The sequence below is a fragment of the Orycteropus afer genome, unplaced genomic scaffold (genome assembly GCF_000298275.1).
Source record: "Orycteropus afer afer isolate SDZICR_OR568_19922 unplaced genomic scaffold, OryAfe1.0 scaffold00052, whole genome shotgun sequence".
Classification (NCBI taxonomy): domain Eukaryota; kingdom Metazoa; phylum Chordata; class Mammalia; order Tubulidentata; family Orycteropodidae; genus Orycteropus; species Orycteropus afer.
In genome coordinates, this window is record NW_006921639.1 from 7,295,211 (window position 1) to 7,306,838 (window position 11,628).

The following is an 11,628-nucleotide window of genomic DNA, read 5'->3' on the forward strand; positions in this document are numbered from 1 at the left end:
GATGGAATGACACAGTAGCTGCAGCTATGGGCTCAAGTATAGCAGGGATCACGGAGCTGGCGTGGGGTGGGGTGGTGTTTCGTTCTGCATAGAGTCGTTGTGAGTTGAAGATGACTGGCCGGCACCAAACAATAACAACGACATGAGACCATCATTATCCTAACACTAAAAATTAGACAAAGACATTACAAAGAAAACTAATGACCAATAACTCTCATGAACCTGAAGACACACAAGGAGAACCTCCACATCAATGGCACAGAATAGAGTGAGTAAAAATTCATTAATTGCCAAGGGCTTGGGAGGAGGCAAGGAATGATTAATAGGTAGAGCACAGGGGATTTTTAATGCAGTAAAACTATTCTGTGATACTGTAATGACAGATACATGGCATTATATAATTGTCAAAATCCATGAAACTACACAGCATGAAGTGTGAAAACATTGATTTAGTTAATAGAAATGTGTTAATACTTGTTTGTCAATTGTAAAAAATGTATCACACAAATGTAAACCATTAATAATTGGGAGATAGTGTGTGGGGTAGAGAGGAGGTATATGGAAACTCTGTACTCTCTGCACAATTTTTCTGTAGACTAAAAACTGCTTTTAAAAAGAAAATCTATTAATTAAAAATAAATTAAAATAAAACAGAAGTCCAACTGACTTTTGAAGCACTGCTTTCCCTTTTCAACTGTCTTACCACTGGGTCTTTGTTAGCATGGTCCAAAGTCTTCTCCATTAAATAAGTTTCTCACTTGCGCTTGACAGAGGAGCACAGATGGACTAAAATAATTGGCACTGTGAAATCTATACTTTTGCAAAGAAACTTTCTCCCTTAACTACAGGAATGTGATTTTTTTCACACTATACTAAACACACAATTGTTTAATAATAATGCATTCTGAACTACTCAGATTTAAGTATCATTATCTGGAAACTGATAGCAGTTCAGCCTAACATGTGAGACAGCAAGCCCAGGGCAGTTCTTTTGTGATTTGCTCTGTAGCTCTAACAAACACCAACAAACACCATTAACAGTTTGATTGTTGTTGTTAGGTGTTGTTCTGTCAGTTCCCACTCATAGTGACATGATGTACAATAGACTGTAATGCCCAGTCCTGATAGTGCACCATTATTTCCTCAAGTTTTCTGTGACCGAGTGAGCATAAATACATTGCCACACAAATACAGATACATTCATACATACGCTTGCCCCCTCTCCAAAAATAAATAATAATCTAGGGTCATTCAGGTCCACAGAGAAAAGAATATTTTCCTTCCAAAAAGTAGAAATATCTTCAGAAATGCAGCTCTTGGCTTACTCTGCCAAATCAACTCTGAGCCTTTTTGTGTAAACATTCAGACTAATGATAATTATATTTTTACCCCAAATGAAGGGTATTTTTCCAAATATATGATCAAATTTTTTTCAAATACACGGTCAAACTGTTTTCAAGCATATGATCAACCTTTTTTTTTTCAAACCTATGATCAAACATATGATCTCTCTACTCTTTGGCACAGGACTGGACAATGTTTCCTTCTGGTGGACATAAGTTGCTATGAGTCAGAACTAGTCTAAGGGCACCTAATAACAACAACAACCCTTTGTCCCTGGGTGACACCAACTGTTTGCTGTTGGCTACTAACCTAAGGCTGACAGTGAAGATTATAGCCAAGAAAACCCTATGGAGCACAGTAACACATAGGATCACCATAAGTTGGAATTGACTTGATAGCAACTGGTATTTTTTTTGAGCTCTGGTAGCATAGTGCCTAAGGCACTTGAGTGATAACCAGAGGGCTGGCGGTTCAAACCCATCAGCCACTCCTTGGAAGGAAGGTTGGGCAATCTACTTCCGTAGTGATACTGCCTCAGAAACCCAAGGAGTGGTCACTTGAGTAGGGTCGGCTAGATGGCACATAACAACAACAATACCTCTAAGGAAGCAGGAAACAACTTTTAACTTTTTAAAGGCGTTTCTGATCTCTAAAGTTTTGAAAAATCTTGTAGTTGGTTTTTCACACTCACATAGCCTGATGTGAATTGCTGTGAAAATATAACCAAACATTTGTTAAGGTCATCTGGTCTTGGTCAGATACAAATTAATTACCAAATCTAGTGTTGGGTGTCCCTTCCCACCTCCCCACTTAGAGCATGCCTTGCAGATTGAGCCTGGATTACTTATAAAATTCTTTCGTCAGTGGAGAATCATGATGTCAAAGCTGGAAAGGGCTCCTATATTCATCTCATCTTTGCTTCCTCCTCATTTTTTGGAGGTTATATGGTTTGGGAAAGTTCACAGAGAATATTAGATACAGACAAAATGACCAGAACTCAGACCCAGGAACCCAGAGTCCAGGTCTCTGACTTGTTTCAGGCATCTCCATTCATATTCATCTCTAGTTATGTTTTGAGGGAAAATATAATGGGATCAGAGCTGCCAAAAGTCTATTCCTTTAGGGGAACTTTTGTTTCTCCAAAGTGATGAAAGTATCTGTTTGCAATAGGCATTTGACATGCTTAGGCCTTGAAGATCCAGTGTGATTATTTAAAGAGAACACTAAGTATTATATTTTTTAAATAACATTTTTTAGCTTGAAAACAGGAAATTAAATTTTGTTGACCAGGTCAGGGCTCTAAGACCAGACAGACTCTTAATAAAAGAAATATGAATGGACAGTGGTACTTGTGGTAAAACTCAACAATCTTCCTGGATTTTAAGATGCAATGTTGTTGTTGTTGTTGTTGTTGTTATGTGCCGTCGAGTCGGCCCCGACTCATAGCGACCCCTCCTTGGGTTTCCGAGGCAGTATCACTACGGAAGTAGGATTGCCCAACCTTCCTTCTGAGGAGTGGCTGGTGGGTTTGAACCGCCAGCCTTCTGGTAGGTAATGGTAAATTTAAACGTACATATGAAAATCACAGTTTCCTTCTTTCATTTGTTTAACTGGTGCATTCTTTTTTCCTCTCTTGTATTCAGAGTTAGAAACTCTCCTTGGTTTAGAGAAAAGAACTAAGGCTGGAAAACTAAGGAACAAATTGTCTTATTCTGGTAGACTTGAGGCAGTTCTGCACTTTAGAAGTTTCTGGCAAACTATAAAAAAATGCTCCTGTACAGACACCACTGCAGACCAGTTAAATTGTGGTCACTGTAGTTGAGGCCCTGGCAAGGATCTCTTCTAGAGCTCACTGCAGTTAATCTCATCTGTAGCCAGTGTGTATATCCACCAGGTAGAGATGCATGTTGCACTGTTATCAAGGAAGCTCCAATTTTGCAAGTGTCCTAAGAGTCCTCTTTGCACTTTCTTTTTCAGCACAGACCACTCTAAGCAGCAAAACTGGATTTAGACACACACAGAAAGGCCCCTTTAAACCCCTTTTGACTTCTCACACTTGTTGTGAATCCCACCAAGGGCTGGGACCAGTAGTGCCTATCCTTGACCTCACAAGGTCCCTGTAAGTCACTATGATTGGGCAGATAGTGTAGCTCATGGGATGGAGGGAAATGGTTTTGGCAAGTTTCTAACATACTTTTCCAAATCAGGGTCCAGCTGAGTCAATTATCCTTTATATATGATTTCTCGTAGGGCTATGGCTAAGGTTGAATGGCATTTTCTTGTCTGATCTCACCAACAGAAAGAAAGTACTCAAGTATCAGCCATTCTTGGGTCCAGAGGCTGAGTCTGCTACCTTAATTTCTTCATTTGTGAAATAGGGCACCACTAGTACTTGCATTAAGGAGCTATCAGGGTGTAATGGTTAAGGTATCTGGCTGCTAATCAAGTTTTTTGGTTGTTCAAACCCACTAGCTGCTTTCTGGATGATGGACAATCTGTTTCCATAAAGATCTACAGCCTTGGAAAGCCAATGGGGTTACTATGAGTCAAAATTGACTGAATGGCAGTGAGTGCCTGGATGACGCAAATGGTTAACATGCTCAGCTGCTAACTGAAAGGCTGGGGGTTTGAGTCTACTAAGGTGCACTTTGGAAGAAAGTCCTGGTGATCTCCAAAAAAATAAAAAAAAAAAACCAAACTCATTGCCACTGAGTTGGATTCAACTCAGCAACCCCTCTTGGGTTTCTGAGGCGGTATCACTACGGAAGTAGATTGCCCAACTTTCCTTCTGAGGAGTGGCTGGTGGGTTTGAACTGCCAGCCTTCTGGTTAGCAGTCAAATGCCTTAGGCACTGTGCCACCAGGGCTCTCCCTGGTGATCTACTTCCAAAAAAATCAGTCATTGAGAACCCTATGGAACAAAGTTCTACTCTGACACACATGGGACCACTGTGAGTCGAAGCTGAGTTGGAATTGACTTTATGGTAACATATTTTTGCTTGTTTGTTTCTTTTCTCTTTTTTTAGGACCTGTATTTAAGCTTCTCATGAGGATTAAGTGCTCAGCAGAGTGTTGGCAAGTGGTAAAACACACAATAAACGTAACATTAAATAAAGTGGGCTTTTGAATTTAAATAATCTCTGTTTCCTCACTGCTTTAAAGATTACAGATTACACTGACTCACCTTTTTCTGTAATTAGTCCTTCCTTCTTTAAGGCACATAGGACCCATCGAATGTGTTAGAGTTCTTTTGGATAAAAACATTCATCTTCTCTCTGGATCTGGAGACCCTAGTTGTTTGAAGTTCAGAGGTTTGGAGTTCTGAGTGGTGGAATTCAGCAGATTACATTTTCTTAGTTAGAAGAGTTATACACATTTTGTAGTTTGGAAGCTACTTTAATGGCCATAGTTCCACCCTGAGCTGGAGTCCTTCATGCAAGTGACTGATTGATGATCTATCTTAATGAATGTGATGAGAGACTCCTTACCTCACAAAATAAACTCATCTCATCACTGGACATTTCTAAATACTCTTTTAAAGTAAGATTTTTTTTTTTTTTTGTATTGAGAGAAACCTGCCTCCTTATAGAATTGCCCCTTTGGTCCTTTCTACTTTTGAAGATTATACTATATTTAATTGGCAGATAAATTCCAACTCAGTTTCTATTGATTTGGCAGTCATTGTCCAAAAGATCAAAGCCACTGAAAACCCAATGGAATCCCTCAGTGATTTCTGGAAATGGGGGGAAAGTAAGGTGGCAGTTCACAAATAGTTGATTGATTGGATGACTCTTGTCTAATCTCTCTTTTGTGTAGCAATCCTTCAGCTGTCTATATCTAAATGTAAACATCTTCATCTTCATGCCCTCTGACTGTGCATTCTCCAGGTTATTGTATTTTGTGTTTTAAAAAATAATAATCTCTGCATAGGCTTGACTACGCAATTACCATTGAGTCAGCTCCAACTCATGAATACCCCCTGTGTATCAGAATTGAATTGTGCTCCAAAGGGTTTTCACTGACTGAATTTTTAGAGATACACAGCAGGCCTTTCTTCCAAGGTGCTTCTGGATAGATTTGAACCTCCAGTCTTTTGGTTAGTAGCTGAGTACTATTTGCAGCATCCAGTGACTCCATAAGTCTGACTGTTGTTGTTCAGTGCCGTGGACTGCTAAAAGAACTAACAACAGAGTGAAACACTGCCCTGTCCTGTGCCATCCTTACAATCCTTGCTATGATTGACCTTGTCATTTCAGCCACAGTGTCAATCCATCTCATTGAGGGGGTTCCTTTTTTTTCGCTTACCCTTTACTTTACCAAGCCTTTGAATTATGATGTAGGCAAAGAATACTGGAGCTCTGGTGGTGTAGTGCCTAAGGCACTTTACTGCTAACCAGAAGGCTGGTGGTTCAAATCCACCAGCCACTTCTTGGAAGGAAGGTCGGGCAATCTACTTCCATAGTGATACTGCCTCCGAAACCCAAAGAGGGGTTGCTATGAGTCGGATCTGACTCCACAGCTGTGAGTTTGGTTTTGGTTTTAGCCAGAAGATTGAACAAATCTCTCCTGGAAGGAGTGTAGCTGGAATGCTCCTTGGAAGTGAGAATGGCCAGACTTCATCTCACCTACTTTGGTCATGTTGTCATTTGGGACCATTCCCTGGAGAAGGGTATCATGCAAGTAGAGGGTCACCGAATCTACAGAAGTAGATTGTCTTTCCTTCCTTCTGAGGAGTGGGTGTTGGGTTTGATCTGTCAGCTTTCTGGTTAGCAGTCAAATGCCTTAGGCACTATGCCACCAGACCTCCTTACATCATTACATAAGTGCCAAATTGCATCACTGCATAACTGCTAGATTACATCATTGCATAACTGCCAAACCACTGAGAATCATGGCCTCAACAAGCTGACATATAACTTTAATCATCACAGTTTTCTTCATGTCTGTACACATCTTCTTAAACCACATACAATCTCCAAATAAAGACAATTATAAAATCATACTTGTGCCTAACATGATAAAACTAACAAGTGTACAAATGAAAATGAACTAGCTCCATTTACATGTTATATTTAACAATAAGTAATGAAATAAAGGAGGGAAGAAGACATAGATGTTTCATATAGACATGCATATACAAATACACACAAACACACACATATTCACAAATAACAATACAAGGAAGAAACACTAAAAATAATTATAATCCTTGTTCTGCAACTAGTCACATGGTCATAACTGGTATTTGGAACTACCTTTTTCCACCACCCATTCTGTATTCCTCTTTCTCTCAGCAAACATCTTAGCTGGTCATGGTTCTGTGCCTGAGGGGTTGACTCAAACTTTCATTCCTGAAGGGTTGGGATCCTTACTGTTGTTGTTGTTGTTATGTGTCGTCGAGTCAAACCCGACTCATAGCGACCCCTCCTTGGGTTTCCGAGGCAGTATCACTACGGAAGTAGGATTGCCCAACCTTCCTTCCGAGGAGTGGCTGGTGGGTTTGAACCACCAGCCCTCTGGTTAGCAGGCAAGTGTCTTAGCCACTGTGCTACCAGAGCTCCCGGGATCCTTACTAGTCATGTTGAAATTGGGTTAATCACAGGGCATGGTAGTACTAAGAGATGTCCTAAAGGATGTTCTGTAATCTGCACATACTATTCTATCTCCATTACATAAGATCAATTTGCACATACTATTCTATCTTTTAGGAGCTCTGGTAGCATAGTGCCTTAGGCACTTGACTGTTAACCAGAAGGCTGGCGGTTCACACCCACCAGCCACTCCTTTGAAGGAAGGTTGGGCAATCTACTTCTGTAGTGATACTGTCTCAGAAACCCAAGAAGGGGTCGCTATTAGTCAGGTCTGACTCGATGGCACATAACAACAACAACAACGACAACAACATTCTATCTCCATTACATAATATCAATATGATTTCCCCTTGGTAATCAGGATCAATCACACCAGCCAATATGTTTTCTCCCTTCTTTACCTATTGATCCAGAGGCACAAGGATCCCAAAGTGGTCAGGTGGCATTCTTAGCTTCTAGTTAAATGGAATCAGAATTGCATCTCCAAGTGAAAGCAATGCCCTCTTTAGAACTAAGACCTCTAGACCCATAGCTTAGGTTCTGGGAATAAGAGATAAAAATTTTATGAGTGGGTCACAAGGAGTAATAGTGAGTGATGCCACTCCAATTGTCACTCCTTGGTTCCTGGATCCATGAATCCTAGATATGGGAGCAGTAGAACCATGTATTAGACACTTGTTGTTGTTATTTTATGCCATCAAGTCAGCCCTGACTCACAGAGACCCCTTCTTGGGTTTTCGAGGTGATATCACTATGAAAATAGATTGCCCAACCCTCCTTCTGAGGAATGGCTTGTGAGTTTGAACCGCCAGCCTTCTGGTTAGCAGTAAAGAGCCTTAGGCACTATGCTAACAGAGTTTAGAACATATACTGCTTCCTGGAGAATACCTTGTCAATACCCTGTCAGGTATTGCCACCTAGCTGTCATTGTACTGTGTCTAGAATGCCATTTCATTGTTCTATCAAGCCAGCTGCTTCAGGATGATGGGGAACATGGTAAGACCTGTGAATTGCATGAGCATGTGTCCATTGCCACACTTCTTTTGTTGTGAAGTAAGTCCCTTGATCTGAGGCAATGCTGTATAGGATATCATGACAGTAGATAAGGTATTCTATGGTAGTTTTGTCAGAAGCTTTGCATACAGGGAAAGCAAATCTGTGTCCAGAGTAAGTGTCTATTCCAGTAATAACTAAATGCTGCCTTTTCCATGTTGGAAGTGGCAAATGTAATCAACCTCCCACCAGATTACTGGTTGATTGTCATGAGGAATGGTGATATGTCGGGAATTCAATGTTGGTCTATGCTGCTGGCAGATTGGGCGCTCAGTGAGATTGTAGCCAAGTCAATCTTGATGAATGGAAGTCCATGTGGCTGAACCCATGTATAACCTTCATCCTTGCCTGATGGCCACTTTGTTCACTGGACAATGATAGAAGTGTCTTGAGAAAGAAAAGGATGACTGGTTGCCACAGAACATGTAATCTTCTCCACTTGATTTTTCAAATAGTCCTCTGCCAAGGTCATTCTTTGGTGATTATTCATAAGAGATGCAAACATCTTCACTTTGCTAGATTCAGAGAGGTCTATCTTCATACCTCTTCCTGATACCTCCTTATCACCAATTTTCCAATCGTATTCCTTCAAAGTCCCTGACCATCCAGCCAAACCATTGGCCACAGCTTGTGAATCAGTATAAAATTGCACACCTGGCCATATTTTTCCCAAACAAAATGAACAAACAGGTGCACTGCTAGAAGTTCTGCCCATTGGGAGGTTTTCCCTTCTCCATTGTCCCTCATGGAGGTCCTGGAAAGGGGCTACAGTGCTGCTGCTGTGGTGCTTTTTGAGTGGTGCCTGCATATTTTAACCAGATCTGCAAACCAGGCACAAATTTTCTCTTCCTCAGTCAACTGATAATAAGAAACTCCTCATGAGCCCATGGGTGCAGACTGGAAAAGGGCAGATAACGTGACAGGAGTGGATATCATGGGCATCTGGAGCACTTCCTCATGTAACTTACTCATGCTTTCAGGTCAGGTTCAAGCCCAATCTCTTATATACCACTTCCGCTTAATGATGAGATGCTGTCGTGCACATCCAATTGTATGACTTTCTGGATAGGTCAGACAACATCCAGTTCATGAGGACCAGCTCAGGCTGCATGGTGACTCGGTGGCCCATGGCCAGGCATTCTGTCTCCATTAGGGTCCAGTAACAAGCTAAAAGCTGTTTCTCAAAGGAAGAGTAGTTATCTACAGAGGATGAAAATGTTTTACTCCAAAATCCTAAGGGTCTATGCTGTAATCCATCAATAGGGGCCTGCCAACAACTTAAAACAGCATCTCTGTCTGCCACTGTCACTTCAAGCACCATTGAATCAGCTGGATCATTTGGTCCAAGTGGCAGAGCAGCTTGCACAGCAGAGTAAACCTGTTGCAGAGTCTTCTGTTGTTCTGGGTCTCACTCAAAACGAGCACCTTTTTGAGTTATTTTATAAATAGGCCACAGTAGCACACCCAAATGAGGGATATGTTGTCTCCAAAATCCAAAGAGGCCCACCAAGCATTGTGCCTCCTTTTTTGCTGTGCAACAAGCCAAATGCAGTAACTTGCTCTTCATTTTAGAAGGAATATCTCAAAAAGTCCCACACCCTGGACCCCTAGAAATTTCACTGAGGTAGAAGGGGCTTTATTTTTTGTCAGGCTGATTTCCCAGTCTCTAGCACACAATGTCTTACCAGTAAGTCTAGAGTCACTGATATTTCTTCTTTATTAGGTCTAATCAGCATAATGGCATCAATGTAATGTCTTGTGTATTGGAAAAGTGATCATGGACCCTGCAGATCATATTATGACATAATTTAGAGAGTGGATATCCCTCTTTGGGAGAACAGTAAAGGTGTATCACTGACCTTGCCAGCTGAAGACAAACTGCTTCTGGTGGTCTTTCAAATCTGAAATTGGGAAAAACTTCATTGGTCAGACCAATAGCTGCATACCAGGTATCACAACATGTATTAATTTGCTCAAGCAGTAAAACCACACCTGGAACAGCTGCTGCAATTGGGACCACTACCTGTTTAAGGTTACAAAAAAACAGTGTTATTCTCCAAGATCCTTTCACTTTCTTACACAGACCAAATAGACAAGTTAAATAGAGATGTGGTGGAAATCACCACCCTTGCATCCAGAAAGTCCTTGATAGTGGCACTAATCTCTGCAGACTTTCCAGGAATGCGATGTTGCTTTTGACTTACTATTTTCCTAGATAAGGGCGGTTCTATTAGTTTCCACTTGACTTTTCCTACTCCACATGTCAGTGATCCAATGTGGGGGTCCTGCCAGTTGCTGAGTATGTCTATTCCAATTATGCATTCTGGAGGGAATCATGACAAATCACGACAGGAGGGGTTTAGTGACCCACTGGAGCCATTGTGAGATCTGAGCTACAATTTCATTAATAACCTGAATTTCATATGCCTCTATACTAATGGGTGGGCCACAGTGATGTTTTTGGTCTCTGGGAATTAGTATTAATTCAGAGCTAATGTCCAGTAATTCCTGAACAGTCACTCTTGTAAAGAGACCATAGATCTCTTTGGGGAAGGCTGGGAAAGATTACTAGTATAAATTTTTGGCAGTGTAGCATGGTCATTTCTCAATGAAACCTGGCCTCCACTTCATTTAATGGGTTGTGGTTCTGTAAATGGTCTCAAGTCTGGCGATTAAGGGGTCATGTCTCTCTATTCTGGTCATTTAAGTTAGAGTACTATTCACTTAATCTAGAATTATTCCACTTGTACAGATCAAGTAAATATTTAGTAGATTTCATCTATTTTACTCCTAGGGACACCATGTCTGGCTAGGCAACACTATAAGGCCATATAAGTCAAACTATTCTGATTACTGCTCATACTACTCTCCATCATGGGAACCATGCCCCACCCCCCATCTTTGTCAGTTAAGTGCCACCACTTGTTCCTTACCATCATAGAATCCAATTAACCCCACTGTAGTCAGATATCTAATATGGTTAGGGTTGTTCCTGCTGTTAGGTCTGACTCACATAAAATCACTATCACAGCAGTCTTCAAGGATGCTGAGACTCCCTTCATAAATTTGTTCCTCACCATTGTGGTAAAAAGTGTATCCTCTGGGTATTTCATTTGTGGGTATGAGGGACTAATATGATAAATACATTCTAACATGCCAGTTTCCCTAAGTCTTTGGATATCTCCTTCTACATTATACCAAGGCATGTCTGGTCCTTCAACTTGACTTAGCTTAGGTCACTAAATAATCCATGCTTCAGCAAAATAAATGAATAAATAAATAAATGATTGGACCCTTTCCTAACCTCTCAAGTTGAAACTCTGAATGAAGAATCTGTGCTTAGTGGGCCCATGTCAATACATTCAGACTGATCCAACTCTATGTTCCTTGCACCATTGTCCCACATCTTTAACAGCCATTCCTACACATATTCTCCAGGTTTCTGTTTGTACATATTAGAAAAAATGAAGCAGTTCTTTTGGAGTATAGTATACTTCCTCCTGGGGAAAAATTTGTACTTCATCTTTTGTGGCTTGCTGGAACTTAAATCTAGTTATAGATCTTGAAGTGAAATTGGGTGGTATTTTTTTTGAGCTCTGATAGCATAGTGCCTAAGGCACTTGACTGCTAACCAGAAGGCT

The 11,628-nt window shown here is 40.9% G+C and overlaps 1 pseudogene; it reads right to left on the reverse strand.

The window, feature by feature from the left end:
- Positions 1-7,467: 7,467 nt before the first annotated feature.
- Positions 7,468-11,628, reverse strand: part of LOC122149830 — a 16,556-nt pseudogene continuing 12,395 nt past the window's right edge.